This window comes from Alligator mississippiensis, chromosome 1 (genome assembly GCF_030867095.1).
Source record: "Alligator mississippiensis isolate rAllMis1 chromosome 1, rAllMis1, whole genome shotgun sequence".
In the NCBI taxonomy this organism is placed as follows: domain Eukaryota; kingdom Metazoa; phylum Chordata; order Crocodylia; family Alligatoridae; genus Alligator; species Alligator mississippiensis.
The window spans coordinates 245,822,860-245,842,357 of NC_081824.1; the positions used below are offsets into that span (position 1 = coordinate 245,822,860).

Consider the following 19,498-nt stretch of genomic DNA (forward strand, 5'->3'; position numbering starts at 1 on the left):
AGCTCCCACTGATTTTAATGGGAGCTGGGCATCTAGCTTCAGCTCTCCTTAAAAGGAATCTGAAAGATGTGGCTCAATCTCCAACTCAACTTCAAATCTCAATTAGAAATTGTATTTGAAAATAAAACAAGAGTGGTGTTAATTTACTTGCCTCTCACTAGCAGGCAAGAAGGTCAACATTGCTCAGCAGCATCAGTAAATCAGAGATAATCCCTTTCTCAGGTATAACAATCCAAGATAACTGCATTAGCTTCAGTGGAGTTATCCAAATCTACACTAGTACAATTAAGAATTTAGCCCAAAATATAGGTTCTGATCCTTTCTGCAGTAGTACCTGGAGGCTTCAGTCTCGGTCAGGGTCCTAAAACAATAGTGCATGCTCCAAATACATATGATGCCAGGTCCTCTTTCGCAGGGAATGCATAGTCCAAGTTTAAATAGGGACATGTTATGCTTTGTTAATTCTGATGGGATAAACTGGCTCTAAGTCAGATGTACTAACATAACCCTCTTTCTGTACAATATTAACCTTTTAAATGGGGTTAACAGGCCTTCACTCAGAGACCTTGGCTGTTGCCATTCCACAACAAATGGGGACATTCATGCAAGGTTAAGCCATATATTTTTTAAACAAGAGAAAAAGAATCAAATAAAAAATAAAGGATTTTGCAGTTGAAATTGCAAGGTTATGCAACATAAAACACAAGACCTATTTGATTTCCTTTGATAGAGAAAGGGTGTTTAGTTCAACTGTCTTATGTTGAAAGGGTTAGTTCTGGCATTGATTTTTGAGCATATTGCTGTAAGCAAGATAATCATTTTTTGCCTGCTTTTGATAAAACAAGAAGAAGCAAAAAGGGAGGAAAAACAGTGTAATAAAAGGTGAGGGACAGTATGGCTTTACGTTGGTATGTTGCTCTGACCCTAGCTCACTTTTCTGGTCTGAAACATTACCTGGCAGAAACTCCCTATTTTTCACTGGTTATTTTCAGGCTCAGCAGACCGGATAACCTATTGTTAGGAGTAGCTGGAAAGACAAAGGGGGATTGTGGGGGAGAAGGGGGGTGCAGGCGGGCAAGGGTGAGAGAAACAGATATAAAAAAAAATGTAGGAAATCCAGAACTCCTGTTGAGATCCCTGCTGGTGATAATCAGGCATCTTCACTGGTATGCTGGTCTAGACTGGAGCTTCCGAAGGAGAGAATCCTTTACCTGGAGCAGAGATTTACCAGCCTTTTCCCTGGTCCCTCTTTTTAAAGCTCTGACAGGGGTGGCAATCACAAGGGACCATGCCCTCCTTCAACAATGAGGCCTAATTTTGCAGTCCAATAATTTTGGTCCATTTGTCCATTTTACAAGTTTCCCTCGCTTTATGCAGGTTCTGTACACGCACATTTTTTCTTATGCAATGATTCTTTTTATACCAAAAATTCATTATATGCAAGGTAAATTCACTCTTATGTGATCGATGTGGTGGAAGCCCGCCGTCAGCTGCTTTGTGCGGTGCACTGTGGGAGCGACATGCGCCAAAACATAGTCTTTTGTAGAGGTGCACTGATACATCAGTCCAATATCAGATCACTACTGATATTAAGAAAAATGTCTATATTGGATATTGGCCCGATGGGGCTGATAAATGCCTGTGCTGCACACAGTTGCAACCCAGCACGGAGCAGCGATGGCAGCATGGAGAGCTGCCTCCAGCTGGTAAATCAGAAGGGGAGGGGGGAGGGAAGAGGTGTGGGGGAGCAGATTAATGCCCCCTGGGATGAGAGAGGGGGCAGGTGCTGCCCAGCAGGACAGTGGGGAGGGGAAGGCGTGCAGGACAGAGGTGCAGCTCATGGGGTGGGGGCAGCTCCCACTGCTGCTTGCGTCCCGGGAAGGCGGTGCCCCCAGATCTGTGTGGTGCAGCTTGGGCTGCAGCTGCAGGGTGGAGCTGGAGCCAGCACTGCACAACTCTTCTTGGCAGGTGCTGGGCTCAGAGCAGACTCTGGCAGCACTGGGAAGAGACTGTAGCCACCCCAAATTTCACTGCAGCTCTCCTCCCAGGCCCATGTCGCCACCTGGCACAGCCCCAGCTTTTCCCAGCATTTGGCTGGAGATGGGGTGTTCAGCTGGGGCTGTGCTGGGCGGCAGTGCAGATCTGGTAGCGGAAAAATGTGAAGTGGCTGCAACTTCCTCCCAGTACCACTGGCGTCCGCTAGGAGCCCAGCCCCCAGCAAGAAGAGCCCTGCGCAGCACCAACTCCACCCCGCAGCTGCAACCCACCCTGCACCGCACAGATCTGGGGGCACATGCCCCCCCATCCCCACCCTCCCGGGGTGCAACACAGTGGTGCGAGCCACCCCCACCCCATGAGCCAAGCCTCCGTCCTGTGCCCCCAGCTGGGCAGTGCCTGCCCCACCCCCTCTCTCAACGCAGGGGGCATTGATTTGCCCCCCATTCTCCTTCCCTCCCCACTCCCGAATTACCACCTGATGGCAGCTGTATCAGATATCAGATTGGTATCAGCCAATATGCCTCCTTAAATACTGGCTATCAGTCTCGGCCCCCAAAATATCTACTGGTGCACCCCTAGTCTCCTGTGTGGATCTGTGCTCCTCGCTCGTTGTCTGCAACGTGTTTCTGTAGTTGCCATCCCCATTAGGGTAGCACCAGCCAACTGCCCATCAAGAATGGTGGGGGGAGTAGGCGGGGATGGAGCCCTGTGTCCCCCCCACCATCCAGCAAGCCTGCATAGGGCCCAGGCTCCACTCCTCCCTTCCTGGCCCTCCCCCCACCGCCACATCAGCCCATGTTGGTGATGGAAGGGGGAGGGGTGGGCCGAAACCAGCACCGGTGGCCTTGCCCGTCCCCACCTTGCAGCATCCTGAACCCACTCCCCACCATGCTGCCACCGCCACCTCCAAAAAGTAATGGGGGGGGGGGGGGGGGCGAGGCCAACTCCAGTGGCCTCACTCCTCCACTCCACTCTATCGTCACCACTTGCAGGGAGCAGGGCAGGGGGGATGAAGCAAATAAAGCATTAAGGGCAGACAGACTAAGCCTTTTATAATATTAGAATTCATCACCACCCTGTGCTTGTGTATACTGTCTGCTGTTGATAAGTACCAAAATTGTCTTGTAAATGTGCTAAAAAGGGGTCTGGGGGTCAGTACAGTCAAGGTCTTGGAATGAATCCCTATTTGTTACATTGTAAAGTGGGTTCCCTTTATGCAAAATCGAGCTATGTGCCATTTTCCAGGAACACATGTACAGCATAAAGCAAGGGAAACCTGTACTCTCTTCTCATTTATTAGACAGGATTTTAACAGAGTCCTGGGGCTGTATGAGTAGACATAAGCACTAGCAAAAAACCCACAATTTTTTTGGTCTTTATTTGCCTCTTCTGTCCGCATTCATTGTTACAGGTCATTGTAATATCTTTTGATCTCTCCTCTACTTCCAGCAGCTGAGCTCACAGTTATGGTAGATTTATAGACCTCAACTATTATAACAATATCCCTTTTTTGTCAGCCAATTCTAATTAGCATCAAGCTCTCTGGAGCAGGTTGAAGTAGAAGTGTTTTAGAAGAAACACTACAAGGAGACCATAAATTTGGCACCTAGGGAAGGCTGGCGCACATATTCTTTTAAATATGCACTGCTGTGACACAAGAAAAGAAGTCCCTCAAACATGCCTGTTTTAGAGGTTATGGAGTGCCAGCAAGTTTACAATTTAAAAACTCTGTGAAAGACAACAACGGATAGTGTCAAGATGGCCACAGCCATACCCCCGCAAACAGATTCCTTTTTCACAGGTTTGGGTTATTTGATCAGCTTAACCTAACAAATCATAGCCACTTGTTGCCAGGCTTTTAAATGGACAAATCAAGCTTGTTAAATCTGGAGGGATAACAGAAACCATTCTTGCGTGCATTTAGTGAGCCAATCCCACTGAGCAGCAATAGGCAACCACCAGCTACAGTGGTGGAAGATAAGGTACTTATATTCTTATCCAGTATGGGAGGAGAGTTGCCACAGGATGTTATGGAAGCTGATAGTACAATTGAGTTCAAAAACAGATTAGACAAGTTTATAGAGAAAAGGTCTATCAGGGGCTATTAAACACAACAGTTAGGGATTTAACCTATTGCTGGTTACAGGACACTGGAGTAGATGAACGTATGGTCTAACCCAGTAATGCTTATGTTCTGTGAATAGAGGACAGTCCAAAGACACTGGAGATAATAAAAAACCACCAATCCTTTCCCATGTGATGACAAAACAGGAGTGAACAGAAGAGGAATTCTACTCCAAGTGTAGCAGGTAACTGAACTCCTATCCACATCAGTGGGGCACAGAACCTTTTGGAGTTCCCTTGTCAACAGACTTGCATTCAGCTTTGCTATGATGGTATACAGCAGGCTGTTCTTCACCAAAGGTAGCCAACCTGCAGCACAGGTGACACAAATGACATGGGCAGCCACTCTGTGTGGCGCATGGCAAATTGGGGAGCATAGTGCCAGACAGGACAGGGAACATCAGATCAGGCAGGGTCACACAGGGAAGGAGGCAGAAAAGAGCAACAACAGGTAAGGGAAAGCGATTGGAGTGGCACTCAGGGAGGGTCCAGGGCTAACTTGTGGCATGTCTGCCAAAAAGACTAGTCCCTACTGTCAGAGTTTGGCACTAGAAAGGTTAGCAACTGTACAGATTATATTTTGCCTTGTAAGCATAAAAGGTACCTATACATGAGCAGGGAGGCTGCTCCAATGCACTGTAATTCCAGCTTGTCAGAACAGACTCGATTAATTGAGTCAGCTGGAGTGGGGCGATTACTGTGCTCCAGCAGCCTCCTGTGTCTCATGAATCAGCGTCCCCACACTTCAAAATAGTGGCAGGGGCACTTTATTTAAAGCTCTGATTAAAGTCCACCCCCCCTCCCACACACACACTCTCCTGGAGCACATGTATGAACACCTGAAGTGAGGTTTCTAAGATTCAGTCATATACAGGCAAAGGGTAGGAAATATGCTGGCGTATCTGCTGTCACATTTTAACAGAAAGGCAAATAGCAGCAATGACTTTTTTATATACCCTCAGTCTTGAAACTAGCTCCCTTGCTCCAGCTGCCAAAATTCCAATTCAAATCTACGTTCTTCATTAACTAGCTCAAACCTGAGAAGCTGCCACAGATCCGAAGACTGGAGGAGGAGCAGAAGAGACACTGGCAGTGTCTAGGGCTAAAGGAAAAACCTGTTATTGGATTTGTGACACAAGAGATACCCATACCTATGGCCCTTTCATTGATACCTAACATACACAAACTTCTAGCAACAAAACAGAAGAAAAGCCTCCATCAAACTGAGCAACCCAAGCCTCTCCTTCTCTAGGATCCATGCTCCTTTAATAAGAACAATACCAAAATATCTAGAGACATTCCCATGGCACACCCAGCAGAAACCCTGGGGGGGGGGGGGGCAGAAGGAGTTGAAGGGGGGAAAAAACTGTCACCAACATTCTTTACCTTGCTAATTAGTCTTAGAAGCTAATCTATTTTCTTTCCTAATCTATTCTCTATCCTAGCAGTGGTCCCTCCAGAACAGGAGAAAGATAAAAGTTGCAGAACACTATAATAGGAGCTTGCATTGAAAGCTTGAATACATTTGGAAAAAAAAATATGCTCCAGTACTAACCGCTCAAGATGTTTCTGACAGTAGATTCTCACTAAATCCAATTTTGGAAAATGAACAGCATCACCATTTTAACTACTAGCCAGCCTAAGCAAGTTAATTCAAAACCCAAAACAAAGGTAATACCAACCTTGCAAGACCTAAATATGTTGTATTTTAAAAGGTGCGCACATTTTCCAAATGCACATGTGGTTTCACTTTCCTCCATGCTAATCTGTGTAAGGACTCCTTTCTTTAAGGCAAAAGATAGGCACCAATGAGCCATTCAATGATAGACAAGCCGGTGTGTATGCAAGGAAAATTTTCAAGCTATAAAAGAACTGTTACATACAACAGTAAGAATGATGTTAGAACTATAACATCATCCCTTGAATACTGTAGGCCAGTGCTTCCCAAACTTTTCCTCAGCATGATCCCATTTTCTCAGTCTGGCCCCTCACTCCCAACCCACAGCCCCCCACCCCCACTCACTGATATTGTGACCCCATTTGGGGTCACAACACACAGTTTGGGAACTGCTTTAGGCTATTTTTACAGCATGTATTACTTGTAGAAAAATGAACATGTTAAAACAGTGCTGAAGATTTCAGGAACTGGAGGATACACAGCAAGGCTACAAATCTGGTTCTAAACAAGAAAAATAATGCAAGCCTTACATATTCAGCCTTCTTAAATTGGCAGTCTTAGAACCCAGAGGGAAGGCACTGATCAGCTTATACCTGTGACTGATCAGCATTAAATCCTTTCCTTCCTTACTGTATATTTTATTTTCACTGTAGGACAGAAAAAGATCCAAAACCAACTTTCAACTCAGATTAATGGGACCATAACATTCATTTTTAATTAGAAGATGTTGACAAGTCTGTTGCAAAGAAGGACTAAGTATTAAGAGCACAGCTGTGTTCATTTTGATTAAAAAAAACTTGACCCTGCACTAAAACTACAAACTTTTACATTTTCTAGCTTACATTTTGCCATAATCTAAACTTTTTCTCACTATTGCATCAGTCTCAAAGGAATATGCTACTATCTTATTTTCTCCAGAAAAAAAATCTTATACATGCAATTAAATGTTTCTATCATATGATCCTACAGCTTGAACCTAAGGATCCAGATACAGCAAAGGACATCTCAGGCACCACCTCAGGTAAAATTCTGTCTTTTAGATCCATCTACAATGCACATAGGTAGAAGGGAGATAAGGGGAGGAGGGAGAGTTAAGCGTCTGAAAGAGAGACTCAGGTAAGTCAAGGCAATGGGTGGGGGCTACCTGAGTCAATCAACAGACTCTTCTCCAGCATTTCCTTAAATACTGTGGCTCCTGGAGGATTTTGTGCCTACATAGAAATTCCTCCCTACAAGCTCAGCAGGGGTCACTACTTTCTTTGAAGAAGAAGCAATGGAGCTGCCCCCTGCCATTAGCCAACAGTTCAGGAATTAGAGCACTTGCCTTGGATATGGGAGACTTAGATCCTGAGGGGATTTGACCCCACATGCACTGGCCCAAGAGCGTGACCCAAGTAGCAAGCCATGGGCTAGACTGCAGTGAGATCATTCTCAACCCCCTTTTGTTGAAGCTTTTGCACTTTGTACAGAATACTTGAAAATTCACTGGAGCAAGCACAACTCTCTAGCCTAGGGGTAAAAGCACCCACATGGGAAGAGAGCAGACCTACAGTCAGTCCACTCCCTACTCTGTAGTGCTCCCAGACAGCCTTTTCTTTTGGACAGCTTTTCTTTAAACAGCCTTTGGAAGTCTGCCCTCATCTCACACTGCTGTTGGATGGGTACACACAAAGAGTACTGAGGGAAACGGTGAGAGCATCCACATGTGCAACTAATTCAAAGCAATAAAAACTCTGGAGTTTATTGTTCCTGAGTGCATCATTTGAACGTGCACCCAGGACCACAACACGTAGAGCCAGGTTGAAGCAGCCTGGGATAGCAGGGGGCCTGTGGGAGTCAACCTGCCAGCCTGGGGCTGTGTTCTCCCTTGGCTCAGCATGCTGCAGAGGGGCTGGCTGGGGCACAAGGGTGCTCCAGTGTGGGGCTAGCCAGCAGGCACCCCCACACTGAAGCATCGTCATGCCCCAGCCAGCTGCATCAGCATTAACACTTGCGCTGCTGAGCAGTAAAAAAATTCCACAGCAGGACAGTACTTGTATTTACAGGTACCATCCTGTTGCAGAGTTTATTAGTTTACTTCAGCCTAATTGCCCTGCCCATGTAGATGCCAGGATGTTTAGTGCTGAGCTAATTAGTCAACTTTGCAATAAACATCTCATGTAGACATGCCCAGTAGCTCCAACTGGAGGCAACAGAGCATAGTGCACAAACCCCAAGGCAAACTGCAACCTATATTCCAGCCACCCAAAATAGGACACAGGTTTCCCTTGCTTTATGTGGGTGGGTTCTGTATGTGTAAATTTGTTCTTATGTGATGACCCTTTTTATATTAAAAAAAATTGTTATATATGAGGTAAAATCACGCTTATGTGACAGGTGTGGTGGAAGTCTGCAGTCAGTTGCTTTGTGCAGTGCATTGTGGGAGTGACGCACACTAAAATATAGTCTCCTGTGTGGGTCTGTGCTCCTCGCTCATTATCTGCAACACGTGTTTCTGTAGTTGCCATCCCCACTATGGTAACATTCACCACCACCCTGTGCTTGTGTGTACTGTCTGCTGTTGGCGAGTACCAAAATTGTCTTGTAAAAGTGGTAGAAATGGGTCTGGGAGTCAGTACAGTTGAGGTCTTGGAACGTATCCTTATTTGTTAAATTGTAAATTGGGTTCCCTTTATGCAAATGTGAATTATGCACCATTTTCCAGGAACATGTGTACAGCATAAAGCGAGGGAAACCTGTAGTTAGAATCTTTTGAAATGCAAACCCAATTTTCCTCAGAACAGTCTCTTCATTAGCCAAGGATCAGTCTGACCTGGCAAATAATGTAGGACTTGAATTCCACTTCATCTTAAAAATGGATTCTTACTTTAGTAAAATTCACTATAAGCAGGTTTTACTCTATCAGCCATAAATGTCTGCCCATTTCTCCATCAACCAGAAGCCTCTGTATCCAACACCACACCTATTCCAGTTCCAGCTCTGATAGAAGTTTCCCCAACCCACCATCCTGTTGATACCACAGACCTCCATTAGTGTAGAAAACCTATACGTGGCCAAGAAATTGATTTTTGTTGTGCAGTGGTGTGGGGCTTGTCAATGTTTGCCTTAAATATTATTTTAGGGCATAGAGCAAACCTTTAAACTTTGAAAAGCTATTGTAATACTGACCAGACAGAGCATCACATTAGGACAAGAATCTGCAAGCTTAAAGTGATATTTTGTAATACAACCAGGCTTTCCAAAGTTTGCAGGACTGCGTTATCTACACAGAAATGTATTTACATATATGAATGCTTGAAGTCAGATATCTAAATACTATTTTTAAGGAATTAGCTGATTAAGGCATCAGATATTATTCAAGTTTGAAAAATAAGGCCCTGAATGATAATCTTACAGACTATTTACTGTGTAATGGGTTTGTGAAGTCTGAAAAATTAGTTTCTTTAAACAGGCCATTCAGGCTACATTTCAAATATAAAAATTAAGTTTTATATTGGCGTAGAAGTTTTCTTGACCTCTCTAAACTGCCAAACAGTAAGCACAAAAATGTAAACACTCACTTCCAGTATCTAGAATCCAAAGGTTTCAGCAGCTCATTAGAGCAGAAACAAGAAATAAAGCTGACTATTCTATTTCATTGCCCAAGCTAAAACATAATACAAAGATTTTTTTTAAAAGCACAAATGATGACAAGTACTATTTTTTTCAGAGGAGTTCTTAATAATAGTTCCATGACTCAAAAACTTTACAAGATAACCTACTTAACAAAGTACCCAATATGAAATATGATTTGGGGTCAAAAGGAATGGTAAAAATCCACTCATGATGTATGATGATGAGTGGTCATTATGCTGGGGAGGAGGCCATTGCCCAGGTGTTTGTTAGGAAAGATGTACAGCCTAACAAGGTTTTATTAGTTTACAGGCTATAATGTTAAGCTATAAGGGTGCCTAAACACATCAGAGCAGACTCTATTAATAAAGTCTGCTGGACTGTTCTAATTAGAATGCTCTGGAGTGCTACGGCATCTTGTATGTTGTGTCCTGTGTTTCACAATGGCCAAGGGGGCACTTTAACTAAAGGTCACCCAACAAGCTTTAGTTAAAGTGCCCCTGTGACCATTGTGAAACACAGGACACTAAATACAAAAGATGCTGCAGCATTTTAATTAAAGAGGCTCCAGAGAGCTGCTCTAATTAAAACACCCCTCCCACACCCTGGAGCACATGTACAGGCAACCTAAGAGATTTAATTAAACAGTGCTACCATGGCCCCTTCCCTATGGAAGTCATGGTTTTTAGAATGTGATAACAGACAGGTCCTGAAGATGACAATTACCTCTCTGGTGCACTCATACTTGAGAAACTATAGTGCAGCAGGGTTTACATACATTAGCTGAGTGGCTGCTCACTCAGTGTGTAGGAGGGCTGTGGTCTGTCAAAAGACATTAAGCAAAGTCATATAAACCATAACTAAATGGGCACGGCAGGGGAAGGATTCACTAGAAATAACAGCTTTGCCTCAGCTGCTCTGGTAAAAATACACCTGGCAGAACTTGATCATATGAAAGGTTCAGGTATCCTCTGAACTTCTCAAGGAACATCTGGTGATGTTGGTGATGTTGGCAAGGTGCTAAAAACTGAGATTCAAACTTAGCACCAGTTTCTCGGCTGGTGCAAATCACTACAGCCCCCTGGAAGGGAATGTTGTGGAATACTTATGAAGCCAGGTCAAGCTGGAGCTTTAACTTAGCATAATGTGAATCCTCAGCTTCTCCCAAGTGAAATAGAAGGCAATAACCAATTGTCTCCACTAGGAAAGTTTTTCTGGACTTGCTACCACATTAGTAAATGCAGTCAAGTTTAGTTAGCACAGTCAAATCCAAATTTGCATTTACTTAATAGGCATAACATTAGGCCTTTAGTTAATCTGATGCAAATTCCCTGCTGCAGTACTCAATCCTGCACATCAGCTACTAACTAAAAGGTGGTTATGCTAAGCTGAACAGTTAACATTTGGATGTTCATAGCAATAAATGTAGGTAAAACTCAGGCTTGGATGAAATTACATTTATTTTTGTGAGGCCTCTTTAGCCCTTATGGGTAAAGCAAAGAGAAGCTGTAGAGTATTACCCATACTGTACAGAAGTGGAAAGTTTCTGAAATAAGGAAACAATAAACTCTGTTCAGAAATGGTTTAAGATGTTAATACAGTCAGAAGATGATTGACAAAATACACAAAGGGTCCAAAATGGATGAGAAGAAAAAATTATGAAAGACGACACATGAAGACTAGGGGGGAAATAACTGGAGCAATGCAGAATCCCTGAGGAAGAGGTATGAGAAAGCATGACCTGATGACCAGCCCTGCCCCTAGATTGGATGCCTGATCATCATTACTTGGTGTCTTAACTGCTAACTATTGTATCTTAAAGGTGATACTCCATTATCTTAAACTTCCATTAAATAAAGCTACTTCAATTAAGTATGCTTTAACTTACTCCTGAATTGTGAGGTTCACCTAATTCCACCCCCTAGGCTTTTTTTTTTTCTTCTTTCCTGTTAAATTATCTTACTTCAGAAATACTTTTTGACCACTCTCTCTATTAGCAGAACAAAGTTGAGGGGATTTCCCCACTGCTAGCCACATGATTTAAAGAAACTGCAATAAAAGAGACCAAAGTCTTTCTACAACTGAACTGAAAAAAGGACAGTTTATAGATTCATAATGAAACAAATGAGCCTTTTAAAGGTCTGCCATGGCTTATCTAATGAAAGTTTCCTTTATGCTCACAAGGGCTACAACTGTGGTTACAGTAAGTTAAACCTCTGCAGAAAGCTAAGGCCTCTAGCCCCTCTTACGCCAAAGAAAGCTTTTTGCTGGCTAACAGCAAAAAAAAAACAAGCCAAATTTTCCAGCTGAGAACATTTGCTTTTTAATAATCTGGTTTTGTATCAACATGTTCCTTTTAAATGAGAGCTTCATTGTTATCATCTCCTTGCCACTGCTTCTCCTATTCTGGACCCATATAGAGCCCTCCCTTTTCCAGTGAGTCTAAGTTAGTGCTAGTTTGACTTATGCTGGGCTTTCCCAAGGCTCCTTTGAGTCCTGAGAAGCTGGGGATAACACTAGTATGCTGTGTTCCAGCTTCAACCCTATGCCAGGGGCTGAGAGCAGAGACAGCATACAGCCTTTATTTATACCAGCTGTACACAAGCAAGCCAGCCTCTCTACAGAAGGGATATTCTCAAGAGGATGCACTTTAATGGTCTTTTTTGTGGCCAGCAGGATGTAAAGGAGGAGCCTTAGTGTAAATGAGACAGGCCTGCAATGTTGCTCAGGAAACCTTATTTTTATTTTTAAAATTAAAATATCAACTGGTTCCCTTACTCATAAGAGCTCTCCTAATAAGATGCACTTTAAAGGAATTTAAAAGGTGTCCTTGTTTTAAGATAGTAGATAGCAGGAATCATGGGTTTGAAATACTTTTCGAATGCTTGAAAACACACTGAGTTGAGAGGTGGCAGCATGGCTTCTCCAACTGCCTGTGCAGTGATCCCATTAAATCAAATACCCCACTAACCTTACACTACCCTATGTTTCTCCAGAACACTACAACTGTTTCCACATAAAGTTACAAGTGTTTGCCCTGAAAACACCCGGGTGTATGCTGTACTGTGTGAGGAACAAACACTGAGCTAGGAGCTAAGAGAGTGAGACTTAGAAAAGTAACTTGCAAAGAAAACCCGTTGAATTCATGCCTTTTTTCCTTATTTTTCCACACAAAAGGGCAGGCTGCATGGTTGTGCATGTGTGTGCATTTTTTAAGCATTCGAAATTCTACCCCACTTCCCTACGAATAACTAGAAAAATAGTTGTACTGTATGCCACTGCAGATACCCCTTGAATTGAAAAGGGAAGATTTTTTTTAGAACTTTTTACTACATATGTAACTCAAACATACAAGGGTTGGGAGGAAAGCTTTGAAAGCTCTTTTGTTATAAATCAGTTACTCCTCAAATTAGGAGTTTCCAATCCACATTTTAGGTCATCTTTGTGACATCTCTAACAAAGAAGTAAAAGGCCACAGACACAAGAGCTGGACAAATTTAATTTATGGCATGGATTTAAATTAATCTAATTAAACCAGTGCTAACCCATTCACGGAAAATTTCTGTGCAACAGTGGCTTGTTTCAAGTACAGGCAAGTCCCGCTTAGCACTCTTAATGCTCGGTTTTTCAGGAACCAATTAAGTGAAATGAGCGTTAAGTGAAACCGAAAGTATTTGACAACCCAAGATGGTGACCCCAATTGTTTTTAATGACCCAAGATGGTGACTGTGAGTGTTATAACAAAACTCGCTGAGCGCTAAGTGAAATCAGGTATCAATTTCAAATGAGCGCTATATCAAAATAACGCTAAGTGAAACAGAGTTAAGCGGGACTTGCCTGTAAGCTCAAGCAATTTAAAGTGATTCGTAGCTGTGATAGTCCAGGAAATGTGTGAGAGGCAAGAGTTTTTTTATGGGTGTTATCTTTATTGGATCAACTGAATTGTCTGGGATGGATTTAGACACACAAACTCTTGCCAATTAAGCTTAAACTCCTTCCTACCAGGCTGAAGCCAGTGTTCCCAATTTTTTTTGGACCAATGGGCCACGGCCAACCATCAACATTTCACAGACCAACTCATACCTTCAGCCTCAAGGTTTTCACTGAGTACACTAATAGGTGTTTAGGGTCCAATGTGATCTGTGGAACAGGGATAGATCACTTATTGTACCCTGGTAGGTCACAATTTGGGAATCACTAGTTTATGCTAAACTTGAGTTTGGGACTCACCTTCATGAGCTTTTATTTAAATTAAATCTCCCATACTTTCCTTGCAAAGACAGCTTTGCAAAATATTAAATAGACGAAAAGGCCTGGGCTAAAAGGAACAAGGTGCTAGACTAGAGGCAATCCTCCACATAGTCCTTTATCTCAAGGAACTCTCTAAGGATATGGATGTTCAAACAATATTCTGTGGGGCTAAAAGGGACAGGGATTTGCTACAGATCAGCTGATCCTTGCTTACTGTCCAAATGCATGCTTCTAACCCACAGTAAGCAAAAGCAAAGCTGTAATAACTTATTCCTCTTCAATAAATGCTAAGTGGAAGCTTAACCAAAGTAGGTTAGCTCTCAAGAATAGCATAGATAGATTAACGAACAGACCAGTGGGGCCTGGGCCCAGGGGCCCTGCTTACGGCTTGCTTCTCAGTGGCAGGGAAGCGAAGGTCGCAGTTTTAAACTTGACGTTGGTTTTGTCTCTGTACTGGTCGGCAGCAAGTGGCAGAGCCACCGGGGCCACTCAGCTGTGGAGACAAAAATGGCGCCAAGGTTAAAACTGCGGCTTTTACTTCCCTGCTAATGAGGGCTGAGCCGCAAGCATGGCCTCTCCACCAATCAGCAATGGGGCAGAGGCCAGGGGAAACCTGCAAGATTAAAGGTGCTGCTGCGCACATGGCCAGGAGCACAGCCAGGTAGCCTAGCCAGCTCCCTGCAGGTAAGTCTAATGGGGGAAGGGGCACGGGGCAGGCAGACTATGGCTCTCACAGTGAGGGAGCGAGTGGGGCAGGGGCAGAGAGAGGGGAAGCTGCCCAGCCAGGGCAATTAATAGGACCCAGGGCTGAGGCAGGGAGCGAGACAGAGCTGCGGGCGGCTCATCCAAGGGGCATGAGGCAAGGTGGCTCCCCACTGCTGAGTGCACCCCCCAGAGGAGATATGGGGGATACATGTCCTCCCAGATTTGTGTGCAGGGTGGATGCAGGCTGATTGCTGTAGGCTTGGGGCTCTCCACCCTGCTGCCTCTCCCTCAGGAGCCCTGTGCTAGCTGTGTGGTCCCTGCCCAGCTGGCAGCAGTGGGGGTAGCAAGTTGTGCCTCCCATTGCCGGGCAGGCAGGGGACACATGGCCGGCACAGGGCTCCTGGGGCAACGGCAGCAGAGCAGGGAGCCCCAAGCCCACAGCAGGCAGCCTACATCCACACTTGCAGCACTCGGTTTCACTCTAGTTAAAAGCATCCCTACGCTTAAAAATGGTAGCAGCAGCACTTTAACTAAAGCTCATTCAACAAGCTTCAATTTAAGTGCCTGGATGCTATCAATGTTAGCCAAGAAAGTCTTTATTGGTGCACCCTTAATAACTTCAAATGAGAATTAGTCTCCATATGGGAAGGGACTCTGAAAAAGCTGCCAAGTCCAGTCAAATGAACACATTGCAAATCCAAGTCTGTAATTTCCACTGAATCCCAAGCACTTGATTTCACTTCAAGGACTAGTTTGACTTCAGTAAGAATTGAGGATACTCAGCACCTTACACAGAACTGATTGAACTTTGAAGGTTTAGGCCTGACATCAACATGTTAAAGTACTAATGGGGAAATGATTTATGAAATCATTATACTTAGGTTTAAGTGCATTCATGGGAACATTGTTTTAATTGTATTTAATACAATGACTGAAAAACAAATATTTTACCTTTCAGAGCATCCTGAATCAACACTGCAGTATTAGTTTCCAGAGATAGCAAATACTAAATGTACTCAAAGGATTATACTAACAATACATGAAAAACTGGTTAATTCTGTCTGGAGGACATGGGGTTGGGGGGGGCTCCCTGCTGCTGCGCATGCCCCCGAGGGAGGCATGGGGGACATATGCCCTCCCAGATTTGTGCCCAGGGTGAGGGTGAACTGCCTGCTGTGGGCTCGGGGCCAGGGGCCACGCCAGCCTCTTCCCAGCAGGGGTGGGGGCGCCGGGCCAGGCCAGGGCTGAGTGTGGGGTAGACGGTGATGGCACTGGGAACGGTGGCTACATGAGGGCTGGCTAGGGATAATTTTGGGGTGGCCATAGCCCCCCAAGCCTCTCCCCAGCCTGTGCTTGGGGCACTGTACTTTGCTGCCTTTCCCTAAGGAGCCCTGAGCCAGCCACACATCCCTTGCCTGCCCCACTAGGGGGAGCTCCCAAGGGAAAGGCAGCAGAGCAGTGCCCCGAGCAGGGGCAGTGCTGGGAGAGGGGGGCTTGGGGAGCTGTTGCCACTCCAATATTCCCTGTAGACCCCCACCCCCAGCCACCGCTCCCAGCCCTGGCCCAGCCCTACCCCCCTGCTGGGAAGAGGCCAGCACAGCCCCTGGCCCCAAGCCCATAGCAGGCAGCCCACCCTCACCCCACACACAAATCCGGGAAGGCACATGTTCCCATGCCTTCCTTGGGGGTGTGCACAGCAGCAGGGAGCCACCCGCCTTCCCCGCACCCCCCAGACAAGCCACCTGCAGCTGCATCCTGCCCCAGGGTCACATTCATAGCCTCGGGTGGGCAGTGCCTGCCCCTACCCCACTCTCTCCCTCCCTGTTGGGGCCTCGATCCGCACCCCCCTATGCCCCTTCCCCCCACAGATTTACGGGCAGAGCATTGCTCTCCCAGCTGCCCAACTGTATTCCCAGCTGCATGTATGGTGGCTGTGCGCACGCACACAGCATTTATTGGTGATATTATTGGCTATGTTGACCAAAAAAAGCCAACAGCCAATAATGTTAATTTCCCTTTTATTGGTGTCAATCCAATATGCCTCCAATATACTGGTGCACCTCTAGAGGGGGCCTCCAATTTTGTGTTTGCCCAGGGCCTCAATAACTCTTAATCTGCCTCTGATTAGGATAGGTTATTGTAGTTTCATTTTCATGAGGTAAGAAGTATGCTGAGGCAATTATCACCGAGCAGCCGAGCAGTGATGTCCCAGCCTTTTTACTGCTGTTTTTATGTCCATACCCTGAGACTCTGGAATGATATTCTCCAGGAATTAAAAATTCCTGCAAGCCTTGCCACCTTCCTTCCAAAGTGCAGGGAGTCACCCTCTGACCTAGGTTTCTTAGAACAGAAACGTGGCAGTGTATTAAAAAAAAGAAAAAGAAAAACCAGGACCATAAACTAACAAAAACAAAACAATGTATCAGGTACCTTCTAGCTCTCTGGAGAAGAGGACAAGAGAGGGCAAACCACTTGTAATGAGATATTAGTTACATAAGCTAATGCACAGCGGCATGCACTTATACAGTAAACACTATAAAAAACTGAACAGAACAGGCATTACCAGAATTGACAGGACCCTAATTTTTTCCTGCAGTAGTTGAGGAACAAGTAGTTTCATAAGCCCATCCAGAAACCACAAATGTGCTACACAACTCTGTTTGCTGATGTTAAGCCGTGTGTGACCGAGGCAGCTGCATGCTGTTACCCTTAGTGTCAGCTGTTACCAAGTGCACTTCCTGTGTCCAGCGTCCCCCAAGAACATACAATGGCTTCCTGAGCCTATTTCCCCAGCAGGCAGTTGGTGATAACAGGAAAATTATCTTCCTCTAACTGGAAGTTGCACAGAAGTTTTAAAAAATCCACTTATACTATTGTTTGGCCCACTAGGTGTGAGAGATACCAAAGGATAAAGAGCATAGCTTCTTTGGATGCTCCTGTTAAGAGGCATCACTCAAGAGTAGCCATCTGTTTGAAAAGGGTTAACTGGTACTCAGGTTGGATGACTCACTTTGCCGAGAGACTTTTCTTCAGGTTTGTTGACTGACTGACTGCCTTTGACAGAGCCACAGGCAGTGAATTTAGCTAAGTTTCTTTGTTGGCGTGGGATTCTCCACACACAAGCAAGAAAGAAAAATAGGTTAAATGTCAGGAAGAAGCATAAAAAAGGGTGGAAGTAGGTCCAGTGACCCACCTAATCTACCATACCTTTTGTAAACACACTAGCTCCCCAGCAAGGGGACATCATCTGTTCCCAAAAACCTTTTGAATTCTACTTGTTTGGGGGTGGAGGGTAAAAAAACAACCCCAAAACACACATTTCCCTTGCGAATAGAGTCATAATGAAGTCAGGATGGAAGGGATCTCCAGAGGTCATCTAGTCCAACCCCTCGCCTGAAGCAGGGCCATCCCCATCCAACCACAATCTAAACTCTGCATAAGACTACCTGCAACCCCAGACACAAAGTACATCGGAGTGACTGTGCCCTGTGTTTTGTGAAAGAAGACTTTAAGATACACAACCTTCACCCAAGAGATATGGTTCACACTATTAAGTACTCTTGTGATATGATCTTATAACTTCTGCCAAGTTATCCTACATACGGATAGCTCATTTAGGTGAACCAGTCCTGAACTACTGGCTCGTGTACAACTGGCATTCTATTTGAGCAACACGAATTGCTTTCAGCAAGATAAAGTATTATATGGACACCTACTATGCACTGCACACAACAGATGGCATTAAAAAAAAAGTTATGCATGACAACAAAGTGCATTTCCAACAACAGTCAAAGCCCCATCAAGTAAATGAATATGAAAACAGTATAAAAATATGGATCCACCCATTCAGTTCCAGTCTGGGGAGCTAAGTCCTGAGGAACCGCATTTGATGGCATGGGGAAATTGCTGGTGGATGGGGAGGGACAGGTGGGTTGCATCTACAGCAGTGCTTCTCAGTCTGAGACTGGAAGCATCAGTCCTTCAACTCCAGACACCCCTCCCCAGCTGTCACTCGGTTGGGGGGGACACACACACCAGAGCAATCCTTCTATTGCAAAGGGCCCACAGCACCTCCCAACGTTTGGAGAGCTGTGGGTGCCTGCCTAGACGCTCCCGTGTAGAAGGGCTTGTGAATCCCCAAGTTGCAGCTAGGGAAATTAGGTTAGATGTGAGGAAAACCTCTCTCCCGGAGCACTGGAGCAGGCTGCCCAGCGAGGCGGTGGGACCACCACCCTTAGAAGTATGTAAGACCCGGGCGGACAAAGCCTTGGAGGGGCCGATGCAGCTGGAGCCAGTCCTGCTCTGAGCCTGCCGAGGGCCCTCCAACCCCTCTGTCTCTGGTGGCGCTAGCGGCCCCCTCGCCAGGCTCCCCCGGGCCGGCGGGGCCTGGCTGGGACGCAGCCAGCCTGCCCCGCGGCCGGATCCCATTTCGTCGCGGGCCCTGGCAGGGGGGTTCCGTGCGGGCGGAGGAGCCGGGGTGCGGGGGCACCCGCCTGCCTGCGCTGCAGCCGGGAGGGTCCTCGGCCCGCGGTGGCTCTCCCCCTTCTCCCCCCGGAGCCGCTGCACTCACCGCGCCCGGCGGGCCGCCGCCGGCTCCGCAGCTGCTCTGGCGGCGCGTGTGCGCGCTGCCCCGCCGGGCTCGGCCCCCGCCCCTTGCCCGCCCGCAGGGCTGCGAGTGCGAGCTGCAGCCGCTTTGGCGCCACGGCAGGGACAGGGGCAGGGGCAGGGGCAGGGACGGCCGCCTCCAGGGAGCAAGAGACGCGGGACCAAACGCCGCTGCCGACAGCCCTGCCTCTCTTGGTCCCGCCCGGGCCCCGCCCGTTTCCAGACCCGAGGCTCCAGCGGCAAGAGCCGAGCTCGGCGGTCAGGTCTACCCGGGGAGGCCCCCCGCGTCCAGGCGGGCATCCCTCCCACCTGCAAGCCCTGGGCCTTGGGGTTCACATGCCCCCAGCCTCGTTGGCCTCTTCTGCTTTCAAAAGCAGCGCCTGCTCCGACACTCAGCCCCGCCGCCGCCTCGGGCGCTCCTTTTAACCTCCCCCACCCCGTTTTTTGGTCGGTAAGAGCAGTTCAAAGTACTACCTATGTGGGTGCAAAAGGCTCTGCCTCACCAAGGCGGAGGCTGATCTCCCA

General features: G+C 46.3%; 1 protein-coding gene across 5 annotated transcripts in view; it reads right to left on the reverse strand.

Annotated features, from left to right (window-relative positions):
- The window catches only part of ST3GAL6 (ST3 beta-galactoside alpha-2,3-sialyltransferase 6), an 81,258-nt gene extending 62,101 nt beyond the window's left edge, over positions 1 to 19,157 (reverse strand). For 2 of the 5 annotated variants that reach the window (XM_019476337.2, XM_019476336.2), the window contains exons 1-2: positions 18,939 to 19,145; positions 14,017 to 14,156 (exon numbers count right to left, since the gene is read on the reverse strand). The gene's annotated coding sequence lies outside the window, so the exon portion shown is untranslated. Of the gene's footprint in view, positions 1 to 14,016; positions 14,157 to 18,938 lie in introns of all 5 variants that reach the window. The other 3 variants (XM_019476338.2, XM_059720442.1, XM_059720444.1) reach the window with 2 other exon arrangements.
- Positions 19,158 to 19,498: the final 341 nt, after the last annotated feature.